Source organism: Camponotus vicinus, unplaced genomic scaffold, assembly GCF_025532165.1.
Source record: "Camponotus vicinus isolate PSW18456_S1 unplaced genomic scaffold, iyCamVici1.0 SCAF_7, whole genome shotgun sequence".
Taxonomy (NCBI): Eukaryota; Metazoa; Arthropoda; class Insecta; order Hymenoptera; family Formicidae; genus Camponotus; species Camponotus vicinus.
In genome coordinates this window covers 8372046-8384046 of record NW_028141979.1, presented here as the reverse complement: position 1 = coordinate 8384046, position 12001 = coordinate 8372046, and the positions used below count along the sequence as shown (strand labels likewise).

Genomic DNA, 12001 nt, shown 5'->3' with positions numbered 1-12001 from the left:
TTCAATTAACCAAACCTCTCGCGACGTGCATATTAATCGCGACGACGATGACGAGAGAGAGAGAGAGAGAGAGAGAGAGAGAGGGAAAGAAAGAGGGGGCGGGAGGAGGGATGGAATTAAAAAACGAGAGAATTAATAATAACCACGTCGGTTCTCGAGATACGGATCTCTCTCTCGGCCAGGTCGCTCGACCAGGTGCAACCGCCGTCGCGTCGCGTTGTCGTCTCTTCCGTGATACTCCCGGGGCCTCCTCCGTCGTCCGGACGGTCCCTTTACGCCGGTCACGGCAATTAAGAGGTATCACCGTTAAAATCGCCCTCGAGCACGCGCCAGGGAAGAGGGAATCCTGTTTGATCTCGCGCGAGTTTTCGCTTTCGCTCGCGCGAATACGAGTACTTATGGTCGCGATTAAAGCGGTCACCTTTAAAGGTAATGATGGTCCGGACAGAGTTATACCTATATTAAAATTTGCATAAACAGATTTTCTTGGTTTCATAGACATTAAGAGAGATACAGAGTAATTTTTAATCGTCTCTGATGATTTTTGAGATATAAAGATAAATATAAGAATGATTTTACATGTATGTATGAATGAGAAATTGTCGCTATTTTTTTTTCTCTACTTTACATAAATATTTCATTAAGTGAAATTGTGAGAGAGTCGCAAATCATGTAAAGATTCGTAAATTTCATTGAAAAAATTACCGTTATAAATGCGAAACTTGTAAACTCGATTATTTTATTAATTGGAAAATAATTAGAAAATGGCAGACGTAATTAGAAAATAATTAAGAATTTATTTCGATCAAGAGTACGACGATATTTGTAAGTAAATAAGTTTTTTAATGCCGCGTAAATAATTTACAGAAGCTCCAGATCTCTTTTAGATTAAGAGCGTTCGGGAGTGTAACATAGTTTCGACGTAAAAATATTACATCCGGTGTAATTATCGTAATAACGTGACATTCTTCGATATTCCACGGCGGGATTTAAATTCGAGGAGATCGCATCATCGACACGATTTTACGATCGCGTCAAAGCGGAACAATCGGGATTCGCGAGGGCATCTGACGAAAGGCGGCTTAAGGAAGAAGGGGTAGGAAGGGGTGAGGGGGCGACGCGTGACAATTATTGCACGTCAGCGTGCCTTTATTTCGGAATAATTAAGCCGGGGCCCTTTTACACCTGCGGACCACGCGTATCCATGAAATCCGGCGTCCACCCGTGACCGGACACGGGGCCCGATCCGGGGCCCCGATAAGAGATCGATAAGCGGAGGGTAACCGCCTCCGCTTCTTCTCGGTAAGATAAGACGGGAGAAAAAAACAGCCGACGTCACGACGTGCAGCGCATTATGCAACGCGGCGAATCTGTAATTAAGATTTTCGCCGTCCTTCGCGGCTCTTCCCTCTCTCTCTCTCTCTCTTTCTCTCGGAGAGGGGGTACGCGCTGTTATTAATTATTAATAAAGGGAATTGCGCGTGGTCATCGCCCAGGTATTTCCAAACAAAAGAGATTTAAAGCGTAAGACGCCTGGCGCATACAAGCCTGCGGCGAATCAAGGTTTAAAGAAAAAGAAAGAGGAAATTCATCTGCTCGCAATATTTTCAGATCAAACGATTTTTTTTTTTGATTTGAAAATGATTTTTAATTTCGTGAAAAATTTGACTTCTAATCTTACGAAGAATCTTTTTACGCGATGCTTTCGCTCTTATTTGCCACATTTTATTTCCTTTTTTTATTGTTCATTAAAGTTTTATTGGATTTAATATTGTTTCAGGCTGGAGCAAATTTAACGAAGATAATAAACTTTACACGAAAATTATCTGATAATATAATAATTAGATTTTTTGCGATATTATACGAATATTTTGATGTTTTAATTTTAACTTTAACAATATCTAATTATATTTATATATAGTAATTTTTTTGATAATATAATTTAATAAAACTCCAAGATTTTTGAAATAATAATTGATATAATTTTATTTTATATGTAATTTATTAAATTTCTTTAAAAATGGCAAATTTACAAAATAAAAAAATTACTTTGTAATGCAATATTTAATATATGATGTGACACAAATATATTTTCAGATTTTAATTTAATAATATATTTCACATGATATGACATTTTTTTGATAACTTAAGTTAATAAAATTGTAAAATTTCTATTTTGACGTGATTTTATATATTTTGCCCGAAATCTATTAAATCCGACAGAAATTTTTTTTTATCTTCTTTCTTTCACAAGTAATATATTTGCACAATAGTGATGTTATACAAATATCTCGAGATTTTAATTTAGTAATATTTCATATAATATGACACTTTTTTTTATTCAATTTAATTTAATAAAATTGTATTTATACTTTGACATGATTTTATATATTTTGCCCGAAATCTATTAAATTCGACAGAAATTTTTTTTTATCTTCTTTCTCTCACAAGTAATATATTTGCATAATAGTGATGTTATACAAATATCTCGAGATTTTAATTTAGTAATATTTCATATAATATGACACTTTTTTATTCGATTTAATTTAATAAAATTGTATTTATACTTTGACATGATTTTATATATTTTGCCCGAAATCTATTAAATTCGACAGAAAATTTTTTTGCCCTCTTTCTCACAAGTAATACATTTGCATTGGATTCAATGAGTCGGCGCGAACGATGCGCCTCGTTTACACCTTATTCCGGCTATTAATGCAAAATTGCAGACTCGCCCAGGCTCGTTACTGCAGGGCAAAAGAATCATTAAGGGACGAGACTTGAGCGCAAATCTTCAGGCTTCGCTTCACTTGGGTCTCAGTGACGGTAATCGCGTTTTCGCCGTGTTACTTAAGAGCGCAAATTACATTGTGCCCCGCAGCATCCAATCGGTAATTCCGATCGAAACTGCCGGGATAAGGCTTAAAGACGCGTTATAAGGCTTAAAGACGCCCCCACGTAGACTTCAGACTTTCATTTCGCGCTCTCTTGCGACTTCGCTACCATCGCCGTATCGTTAATTAATTTTTAATAATAATACCCGAGTGTTTCTCAAGTAAAAAAAAATACGTTTAGCGATAAAAGGTGCTCCAGTATCATCTTTATAAAAAAAATAAGTATCGAAAGAAAGAGAGAGAAGGACCGAGGTAAACAAATTTCGCCGCAACTGAGCAAACACGGATTCCACAGGTGCTCCGAATTATATTTAAAGCGCTTATTTGTCGAGAGAGTATCACTGACACGATATCTGACCGAGACAAAAAGCAATTACGAGGTGGCTATAAAATATGCCGTTAAAAGCAACGGCTAATGTAATTCAATATTCCCGATGTAGATAAAGATAACGCGCGATATCCTCCGAGGTTTGTCGTCGTTAGCATAAATCGAGCATCGCATGCGTGTCGTTTGCACGCGTATCCTCCTTCGGATCCATCAATCCGAAAATCGAAATCCTGACTAATTACGCGCGTAATTGGCGATTCGTTAAACGTCACGGATGTTGTCGCTGACGTGGCGAAAAAAAAGCGCACGTGGACGCAGCTGCACCTCTCTCGGAACAGGGTGCTCTATCCTCCTGCATCGGGAGGACTCCTCCTCTCGTCGGAAGGGAACCTCTCCGACGTCCCTCGAGGCTCGTTGGAAGATATATTCTGAGCAAACATGTCGGAAGGAAATATCCTACCGGGCGTGCCTATCATTTTATCGCATCGCCGTTGCACTTTGCGCGAATCTGTTGCGCCTTGAGAGAGAAAGAGAGACAAGGGAAGACGCTTTTATTGTTCTACGGTAGAGGGAAGAATCTACGAATGCAAATTTCGTTATTATTGCTAAGCTTCATCGGAAAATCTCGCGGAAAAGTTTCTAAAATTCAGAGATGGTTTCTTGTAAGGATTTTTGTACGCAAATAATCTGCTAAAGAGGACAGAGTGTGTGATTTCATTAATTTTATATGTATAAATATATTTGTATAAATATATAAATAAATTCATTTATTATAAATAAATTCATTTGTTATAAATAAATTCATTTATTATAAATAAATTCATTTATTTATTTATTATCACATATATTTAAATTATTTCATAGATTAGTTATAGTCTATAACGTATTCTCATGATTTCAGTTGTACTCCCGAATTATTTGCTTAGTTGCTAAGTGTCATATGTGAAAAAATTAAAAATAAGAAAAATAAGAAAGAAACATTTTTAAAACTTTTAATATTTCAATTAATAATAATAAATAATACATACAAGGGAAGACACTTTTATAGTAGAGGTTCTATAGTAGAGGGAAGAATCTACGAATGCAAATTTCGTTATTGTTGCTAAGCTTCATCGGAAAATTTCGCGGAAAAGTTTCTAAAATTTAGAGATGGTTTCTTGTAAGGATTTTTGTACGCAAATAATCTGCTAAAAAGGACAGACTGATCTCATTAATTTTATATGTATAAATATATAAATAAATTCATTTTTTATAGATAAATTCATTTATTTATATTTATTATCACATATATTTAAATTATTTCATAGATTAATTACAGTCTATAACGTATTCTCATGATTTCAGTTATATCCCCGAATTATTTGCTTAATTGCTAAGTGTCATATGTGAAAAAATTAAAAATAAGGAATTAAAGAAACATTTTTAAAACTTTTAATATTTCAATTAATAATAATAATTAATACATTAATAATATGAAAGTATGCGTAACTGTGTATTATAGATAGATACAAGTAGGTAATAAATTTGTCTGGTCGTTATTTTCTTATAGAAAAACATGTAAAATATATCTTTAAAAATGCAATAAAAAAATTGCATTTAGATAAATACACATCTAACTTATGTAAGGTCATATAGATAGATTTTTTAGCATATAATCTAAAACAATAAATTGTATATATCTATGTTTATTCTAATAAATATAATAGCCTATAAATTTTTTTAAAAAATTACTTTATTTCCCAAAGCTAAAAAAATGTTCTTTTTAAATGTTTTTTTTTTATATGTGACTGCGATTTTGACAATATCATCAATATCCTCTCGCAGCACGATACATTACATAAAAAAAGAAGAAACAATTTTATTAAATTTCTCAAGATAAAAGAAAGATAAATAAATAAACGCGATGAGAAATAATTGAAAACAGTAGCAATATCGGCGGATGAGGTTAGAGATGCCGAAGTGATCGAGAAACTTGCGATGATAAAGGAGGAAAGATTAGCGAGAGAGCCGGGTGCGTTCGTTGGGCGCAACAAGTGCATGTAGGATGCATTTAGAATCGACGGGCGAGGAGATGGGGTGAGTCGAAAGGGGTGAAGAGAGACGAGGAGAGAGAAGCGGCGGAATTAAATGCACGAGGCGAGGGAGGGGGTACAGCAGGCGGGAGGGGGCACGAGGTCGGCACGCGCCGAGTGCAACGATTCACTCCTCGGGAAAGAGGGAGAGACATGGAGGGGCGGGGGAGGGAGAGGAGGGAGGAAAAGGGCGAAGGAAGAGGAGAGAAATCGACCGAGATGCATCGTAAAGAGGGCGAGAGGTGTCGTCTCGTGCTCTCCCTCCTCCTCCACTTCCTCGCGCTCTTTTTATTTCACGTGCTCACGATCGAATTTACAGGCACGAGTCCATTCGAACGATGTCGCAGTTGCAGTTGCAGGCGACGTCAACGAGCAAAGTGCATTCGGGGACTTACCCGACTGCACCGGCCGCGGCTGCAGGGGGCCCGGCTACTCCCCTTTCCTCATCTCCCCCCTCTGGCGTATGTACGTATGCATATGTACGCATATCGTACAACCTGCCGACCTCATACGTCGCGAGGTGCAGCGCGGCCTTGTCATGCAAATGAGAAAAGTGCAGTCGAGTGCGCGCGCGCGCACGTCCGCACCCCGTCCGATGTTATGCGGAAATGCAAGCGGCGCCGCAAGCGTGCTTTCACAATCGTACCTCTATGTAACGACCGGTACATGCTCGAATGACTCCTTTAAAGCGCTCGGTGCAATGTTCTTTGGGGTGAACTTGCCACTTGTTCAAGATGAATTATCGACACATGTGAATGGGGATTAATAATTTTGACATTACGAGCAAAAATAATCTTTAATCTTTTGTAGCGCCGAAACTACGTCTTTCTCAACATTTTGGTATTAAGATTTTCGTCTCCAAATTATCTCAGGAATCTGCTATTAACGGCTGATTCGTTAAGTCTGGGACACCCTGTATATATACATACGTATGTGTGTGTATAATTTTCTCTAGCGCTGTACAGAGTGTTTCGAAATCACCGGGCATTTTTTTTTACTTAGAAAAAGAATATACTATTCAATTAATTTCAGATGAAATTTATTTTAGAATAATTCTAATAATTTCGAAGCCTATTTATTTATTTTTTTTTTATTATTGCAAAGAAACATGATAGGAAAAAATTAATTTCAAATTGGCTAGAAAATCTGCTGTTAAAAGAACGTTCAACGATTTTGGGATATCTTACACATAAACCAACGATCTACAATATTTCCTGTAAAAGCAACAAAAATAAGCTAAACAAAAATGCGGTAATTCTGATAAAAGTGAGATTTAATTAATAAGAAGAGAGAGATAAAAGTGAATTCGTCCAGTGTCGACTGATAGTTTCGTCAGTATTTCCAAGCTGTCATTCGGTCGGCCACTGTCTGACGCGGTGAATGGAATGACGTGAACGCGCACGTGATAAATGCACATTGCACGTGCTTGCATTGTGGATGCGCCGCAAGGCATCGAGCGTGCCTGTTCGCGGCGAGTCTTGCGGTTTCGCGAGACAGACAATTCGTTCGACATATGCGCGAATGATACGTGAAACGATTGGCACCACGTGCCGATGACATGAGGAATCGTAACGTGCGGTTGTCAATGCGCACGATACGCATGTGTCGACAGGCCGCAAGCGCACGAATTTCGGAGAAACCGTCTCGTGTTGACGCGAGAATTTTGAGGATCGAAATGTCGAGGAGAAACGAATTATTTTCGAATTATTTTATCGAGCGAATATCGATCAACCAAATTGATCCCAGTATAAATTATATTAAATTGAATATATAATTATATTAAATTTGATTTGGAATCTAATAATTTGATGATTGAAAAAAGATGCTTAATTTGACGATTTGAATTTTATTTAATTTTATCACGATTTAATCTTTCACCCCCGATTGGATGTAATAATTGCAAAAATATTAATTTAAATACTAGAATAAAATACTAGAATTAATCAAACGCTATAATAATTCTCTTAAGTAAGCCATTTAAAATTTTAATTGATACTAAAGTATAACGAGACTAAAATAATGAAGAATAACACGATCGTTCGTTACTCGATCAATTCAATATTCGCGTGATTACGCGCCATGAAAGAGGGACGGGGCACGTCTACGATATTCTCGCGATACATATTTATCTCTTATTATAATTTATCGAGGCAATTAAGAATCTAACGCAGGAATAAGACACGAATAAATAAATCCGATCGTACTCGATTAAATTCAGCGCGCGAAGGGGTTGAAGGTCCGCGAGCTTCAGGCAGTCCGATCGGTTCTCACACTCGCGGGGGCTACTTACGGGCGTAGAAGAGGAGAGAGAGAGGGAAAGAGGAGACCGGTGTACGTATGTGTGTGTATGGCAGGCCGGAGCCAGTTAAAGTGGAATCGGGAGCATGGTGGATCCCATGGAGGGCATTGTCGAGGGTCTCGGGGCCCCGAGGAGGGTCGACGGGAGACAACCCGCGGGCTCAAACTAGTTTCCCCGCTTGTACCAGTTCGCGGGCCCTACCCCTCCCCCTCCCCCTCGCCGCCCCGTTCCTTTCGCGCGCGCGCGCGAATGTCGCTTTACATTTGAAACATATCGGCTTATATGGAAATGAATGTTTAGCCATGCATCGGCTCCTAAACATCGGAGGAACGAAAAGCGTGCGAGCCTCGCCGCTGGAAGCCGCGTGTTCCTCGGCGGTTCCTTACGCGCGCAAGACGACTCGGAAGTGATACCCGTTTCCCTCTCCCCCCCTTTCCCCCCGTTTCCCCTTTTTCATTATAGGGAGTATATAATAAACTGCCGCTACTACTTATACACACATACACACACACACACACACGCACACACACATATACACTTTCGCATCTTCCTCTCGCGAGGAAGCTCCATTCTCGGGCAACGATCTCTCACGGCGCCGGTGGGTAGGTAGGTAGGTATAAACATGCGATTCTCCCGAAAGCGAGCGATCGTGCAGAAGATCGTTGCGTTATCTCCGCTTTTCATATTGAGATTCGAGGCGGCCGAGATCCTCGAGACGGGACGCGATGCTCCTTTAATTTACACTCGTGCGCATCTATAGTCGTTATAGAGCCGGTGTTCCGCTCTCGGATAATCTCGAAGTCATCTAGATGCGGATGAGATTAAATGCATGTAAATATATCTTGGATAAAAGCGCGATGTGGGGTTCCGCCTCAAATTTATCTGGGTGAAAAGTGACATTATTAAGACGTTTTATTTAGATATCCAGAGGGAATAATTTTTCAAGCGATACACATGCTCGCATACATTTATATTTATTTGATTAGATTTTTATTAAGTTTGTATTTAATTATATTTATATATTAAGTTTTTTTTAAAGGTAGAATTTCCTAAAAGCTAGAATTTTTTAAACGTTCGTTTCGCAGACGATTTCTGTCCATGGTCCATCTATCGCGATTAATACATATATTTACTATCCTTGCAAATAGATAGATCCTGTTAAAGCAAAATAACGGATGTTTAAGAATCGGATTTTTAAGAATTTAAATATTTAAGAAACGGATATTTTTAAAAATTTAATATTTTGTATATAAATGTGACATTTAAAACCGTAAAAGTATATCGATCTAAATTTTAAATTAGGTGAATATTATTTTATTAAGTTAATAATAAGTTAAACTAGTTGAACATTATTTTATTAAATTAATAATAAATTAAATTAGTTAAATATTATTTTATTAAATAATGTTCAAGTAGTTTAATTTACATCAATAAATAAATTTTAACAAAAAAAGATAACTTGACAAAAATGGCACTTCTCTTTTTATTTAAGATAACAATATATATTTTAATAATTTAAGTTTAAAAACAAAACGAAGCAATTATTTTTATATAGATGATCACTGCATATTTCTATCCAGATAACAGGAAACATTGATCCTTACTAGAGGTAGAAGTAACCTGACATGTAAATGTAAGATAAAATATTGCACTCGCGTTTTAAGATAATTTTTAATCGCTCCTGTCACTTTTTGATTGACGAAAGGAAAATAATGATTATCTTTTCTGCTCGAATACCACGTCAAGAGCCTAAGCCTAGTAATCTACATTAAAATCCAACAATATAATTAACTTAAAATATTTTTAATTGCAAAGATAAATATATCCTTCGCTTTCTTTCAGACAGAAGGTACAAAAGGAATAATCTCTCTCGTTCCCATTAATAAATACATGAGAAAAGGTGTAACGTTCCCCCCCCCCTGACAGAGCTAGATACACACATTGTCCATTACGTTCGGCTATTCATCATCCGCGCTTGGTTTCCTTTCTTTAATTGGCATTATCTTCAGTCGGGTATATTGAATCTGGCCGAATCCTCGCCTCATGCGACGGCACGTTTCCGAGGCATCGATAAGACCGTTTTAAGCCGGACGGGGGGAGGGGGAGGGGGAGGGGGAGGAGGCTGGCGGCGCGCAAGGGATGAAGAGAGAGAAACGGGATCGAGAGAGAAACGGAAAGAGAGAGGAGAGGATGGTGAAATAACAGATTGCAGTTGTGGCACGAGCGAGAGAGCGCAGCCTGCGGAGGCAGGTGCCACATTTTTTTTTTTTTTTTTTCTTATTCCCGAATCGCCCGCCGTCTCGGGAAAGAGGCTGCTGCAGAGGCTCCCAAACTTGGCCAAAGCAAAAACGTGTCGCGCCTCTCGAGTATTTGGGTTAATATTCCTTCCGGTGTCTTTATTTATTTATCGAGAGGGAAGGAGCGTTTCTGCAGCGTTATTTTGCAGATTTTCTCGAGAAATTTTTACGAGTGTCGTTCTACTCTTGTGTGAAGAAAAAAGAGGTATAAGTAAGTGGAAAATTTTTTTTTATTTAGATAGTTTAATAAAGTTGCCTCTCGATAATTTAGGGGAAATGAATTATACAGAGTTTAATCGGATTGAAAAAAAAATAATATTATGGATTTTTGCGTTCACAGCAGTTATATCCAAATTTTTTAAATCCTAAAATCTAGATATATAGTGCTTTAATTTCATATTTATAAATTAATTATAAATATGTTTGTATATAAATTATATATTAAATATAGTAAATTTTATTATATGTTTTCAATTATATTATTGACATATTATATACTATATATTATAAATTTTATAAAATATATAAAAATGATACAAATTATCCTACAAGATATTCAATAGAAAAGAACGCAAACGGATTATATTGATAATTATTGACCTATTAACAAGCAATTTATCTCATAAAATGTGAAAACTCGTCATTCATGACACATGAAAACGCTAACTGTTTTATAATAATGGACGATGTGATATCACTACTCGACGTTATCAGCCCGATGCACGTGAAATCCTGCTGCTATTTACAATAGAAGATACGTACCATCGATCCGTGTATACGTGAGCATGTAAAGAGAGAACAAGTGAAATGTATATAAATATTGCTCCAATTTATATAATATTTTTATATAATATTTATATAATATTTATATAATATTTATATAATATTTATATATTTTTCTTTTTTTCTCATGCATAATATAATAACACGAGCACACAATGCTAGGAAAAGCTGGCGCACACACATGGATTTTAATCGCTTGATTAAAAAATTATCAACTTCGAGGGTTCATAATCTTCAATATGTGATGACGAAAGATCTTTAAACTCTATTTCAATAGTAAATTAGATATTAATTACATAGAATTTTTTCTATTTTGCTGAAAGATATAAATTCCTGTATAAATATAATGATTTTGACAATTAAAATACACTTTGCAAAAATCTCTAAATAATCTTCCAAATATTTATAATTACTTGGAAAATTATTTGGAAACTTTTGCAACGTGTATTTTAACTGTCAAATTCCTTATATCTATATAGGAATTTATATATTTGATTAAAACAGAAAAAAATTCCATTAAAAATTCCTCCAAATATTTGCCTTTGTTAAAGAAGGCTTTTCCTTTTTTTCAATCCTTGCCGATCGACAATCAATTTAGACACTAATGATATTAAAAGGCTCTAAGGAAGCAAGACACAGTTACATTTGATATATCTTTCTCTCTCCTCGCCATCCCTCTCTCTCTCTCTCTCTCTCTCTCTCTCTCTTCGAGAAAATTTCGAATAAAAGAAACAAATCTACGAGAGCGAGTCTCCCGATCGGACTCGAGCAAAGATGACGCACGCGGCGCGGAATGAGTTCCACTGCGGGCGATTTAATCCACGGGGATTTTTGCCAGGGCACGTTCGCTCACGCTCGAGAGTCGAAACTCTCTCGCATTTATTCGCGTGCGGCCAATTATGCACCTTGTTACGCGCGGTATTACGCGCGCCTGCCCGAATCTCTCTTGCGATCGGGCCGATGCGACGAGGCCCCGGGGTTAACGAACCTTTTGAAGTTTCGTGCGCGCAAAAGGAAGAAAAAAGAGAGAGAGAGAGAGAGATAAATGAAATTAAATCAAATGCGAGAGCATGCATATTAGCGAGAACGCAAGGAGATCGAGTATTATTCCGAAATAAAATCGCGCGAAATTTACGGTCATCAGTTAAGTGGCCGGCGATTTAGCGACTTTATTAATTCGACCGAGTGCAAGCAACGATACGTATCACACTCGTCAAAGCGCACGCGATCCAAATTTTTCGTTGCCACACGCAAATTCGTGCCATCAGCGGATTTTTAAAAGAGAGAGAGAGAGAGAGGGGAGCGAACAAGAAGCATTGATGAAATAA

The 12001-nt window shown here is 37.2% G+C and overlaps 1 protein-coding gene across 6 annotated transcripts in view; it reads right to left on the bottom strand.

Moving 5' to 3' along the window:
* Nucleotides 1-12001, bottom strand: part of Imp (IGF-II mRNA-binding protein) — a 107883-nt gene that overhangs the window by 69078 nt on the left and 26804 nt on the right. The window lies entirely within an intron of this gene.